The sequence below is a fragment of the Bidens hawaiensis genome, unplaced genomic scaffold, assembly GCF_021521415.1.
Source record: "Bidens hawaiensis isolate Kalapana, Puna unplaced genomic scaffold, B.hawaiensis_p1.1 tig00046954_1, whole genome shotgun sequence".
Classification (NCBI taxonomy): Eukaryota; Viridiplantae; Streptophyta; class Magnoliopsida; order Asterales; family Asteraceae; genus Bidens; species Bidens hawaiensis.
Window position 1 is genome coordinate 63094 of NW_027498395.1, and position 3119 is coordinate 66212.

The 3119-nt window shown below is 33.9% G+C and overlaps 1 long non-coding RNA gene across 3 annotated transcripts; it reads left to right on the top strand.

Moving 5' to 3' along the window:
• Positions 1-217: 217 nt before the first annotated feature.
• Positions 218-2602, top strand: LOC143596761 (uncharacterized). 3 transcript variants are annotated; one of them, XR_013146775.1, is made up of 5 exons: positions 218-435; positions 771-884; positions 992-1090; positions 1547-1681; positions 2201-2602. It is a non-coding gene; the product is annotated as an uncharacterized LOC143596761 (long non-coding RNA). The 3 variants fall into 3 exon arrangements; XR_013146774.1 differs by having other exon boundaries at positions 218-399; XR_013146773.1 differs by having other exon boundaries at positions 218-884.
• Positions 2603-3119: the final 517 nt, after the last annotated feature.

Genomic DNA, 3119 nt, shown 5'->3' on the forward strand with positions numbered 1-3119 from the left:
TATAATTAAAATACAAGTTCTCTTGGTCTCACAAATACAACTGTTCATTCATTTTATAACATATGATGCTTAGTGTACTCCCTTTCATTGCACATCAATACATACATATTTCACACGTAGGTATCTGCCATGTGACAGTGTTTGTTTTTCTTTCACTTTAGTATTCATGGATTATGTGGTCATCCTGTTGCCGCCTCTTCTCTCTCATATATCTTCAATACCACTGGCAGTCTCTCTCTCCACTTCATCTTCACCGGTGTTGTGTGGTGACTGGTGGCGACAGATTGCCGGTTGGGGAGGCCGCCGTGTGTCGTTGGAGTGGTGGTGGGAACCGTCTGTGCTGCCGGTCGGATTGATCGCTGTTTGCCTTTCGTCAGTGTGGCCGGCTTCGTCTTTCTGGTATATACCCTAAATCGTCTGTGCTTCGTCGTTCTGGTATAAACCCTGTAGCATAATGAGATTTAAACTTTGTAGCTGGATCTTTACTCTAATTCAACGAATTTCTAATTCTTAGTTGTAGTATTCTGTTTCAATTAGATTTTGATGTCTTGAAAAATGATAAACACTCTTATGGTATAAACCCTGCAGTATTATTATTATTATTATTATTATTATTATTATTATTATTATAATTATAAGAGGCACAAACCAATTTGTGGGAAACGATATTAATGCTAGATAGAACTTGAAGGAATGGAATTTAGATAGTGAGTTCTGTTATTTGATATAAGCTTTAGGATTTTACTTATTATTTCATTGTTGCATTTCAGCCATGGCTAAAACGGTGACATTGGCGGCGACGTACGGCGATTGTAACTCGGCGGCTACTCACAAATCATGCGGTAGCTGGCGGGTTTCCGACAGTCTCTATATTGGAATTTAATGTAAGAATTACAATTTTGCCGTTCGTGAACAACTGTTGATTTTATGTAATTTTGTAAAATCCTTTTGATATGTGATTCAAGTATTGAGATTTGTTGATGTGGTGCAGGTTATTTGGTTGAAACACCGCATATTCAGTTAGATAACAAATTGGGGATATGCCACTTCGAGTGAACTTTGTGAGCCATTCAGGGAAAATGTTTTTGAGGTAAAGCTTCTTCAACTATAATAATTACTATTTTTTTGGAAATAAAATATTGGGTTTTTTCATCGTTTTGGGATTAAAGCTAGCTTCATAAGTAAAGATGCTGCCCTAAAGGCCAGTGAATGGGGTGATTGAGATTCCCTGTTTTTACCTCCTTAAACTTTTATAAGTTAAAAAGGTGTTTGGGTAATATGAGTTTTTAAGTTTCTAAAGAAGGAAAAAGGAGTTTTTGATAAGTTAGGAGAGAGTGCCTTATCAAAAACAACTTTTATAAGTCAAAAGTAGGTGAAAATAAGGAGCCCCAAACATGGCCGAAAATTTACATAAGACTTGAAGGTATAATTGTATAAAATTATATGCTTATGTTTATATATTAGGCAATATAACTAGATGGATTTACATAAGACTTGAAGGTAATTGTACTTGAATATCATTTTAACCCATTTACAAATTGTGAAGCCATATGTACAGCTTATGAAAGCAGAGTTCTTTTCCTTTCTTCGGTGCTGCGGGATTGGTAGTGAAGCGAAGCGGTTGACAAGTCAAAAGTTCACACCACAAGACACCACCATCGACATGCATTCTTGCTTATAGGTAAAATTTTAGTTTTATTAGTCACAAAATTCTGGCTGACTAACAACTGCCTATGACAAACGAAGTTAGGACTGTTTTTTGGATTTAAATATGCAACATCTTTAGAGGGTATTTTGGAATTCAATATGGTGTAGTAAAGATTATAGAAGTTTAATATGATCTTTTAGATGTTACACTGTTGAAAATGTTTTAGTTAAGTGGTGGATGAGCACTTTTTGTATTAACCAAACTGAATATAAATAATTAGTGATCTATAAAATTACTATTTTGGCTCAAGTTCACATTTACATAAATAACATGATTAAAAGCCCAAGTATATGTAAATTGATTTTCATAATGTGCATGTGCTCTTTGTTAAGTAGATATTTTTCAAAGTAAGATCAGATTTTACTTATATTTTAGATTTAATGAATTCTAACACTTCTTTTTTTTTTTACTCATAATACAAAGTATTTACTGTTGACTTAATATATATTATTTTTTTATCAATATAATCTAATTAGTATTTGCTAACAATAGATTTGTTCATGATGCCGTCATGGAAGAAACATGCAAGAAACACAGGTATTAGCACGCAGGTTGAAAAACAAATGAAAACAGTCTACCGCCCTACTCTTTTGTGTAAAAGCATGTTATGAACATTTAAATGGAAATGGACTCATTTTTTCAATTGACACAGCTGCTATTGTAAATAGCATCTACAATATATACACTTATTGTTTTATAATATTATTAGATGCAATTAAACCTTTCTTAACTATGCATACAGCAAAACGTGATGACGTGATGCTAATGCATCTGTTATGATATAAATATTATCATACCGGTCGGTAAAACTTGACAAATTTACGATGTATGTGTTATTTTTTGAGATAAAAGTTGCCTCCCGCCGCAAAGCGCGGGGTACAAATACTAGTTCTTTATTAAAATGCCAAATTTGTAAACCATACGTAACTTTGATGAAACATTTTTTTTATTTGTGTTTTTAAATACTAGAAGAGTGCTCGCGCGATGTAGCGGGTGTTTAAACATAGACTCTGGTAATCATATAATAGAACGTGGGTGGGTTGCACATCAATACATGTTTATGTATTTGAACATTTTATAGGTTTATTAGTTGCATATTGAAGTTGTACCTTAATGTTTCATTAACTTGTAAGTTTTAAAAAACACATCAGTTTTGAAAGTTTTTTATATCGAAACGTTGACAAAAATGAGCTCGTGGAAAAGATATGTTTTGTTTTTTATTTTAAAGCATAATCTATATTATATATAATACACCTATAGGTGATCAAATCGGCTTGGTCAAAGGAACCGGAACCGGTTCAGAACCGGTTCCATTAATCAACATCACTGTTTAAACCGGTTCCATGGTCGAACCGGTTAGGGAACCGAACCGGTTCCCCAACCCTCGGACCCGGAACTGGTGGAACCGGTT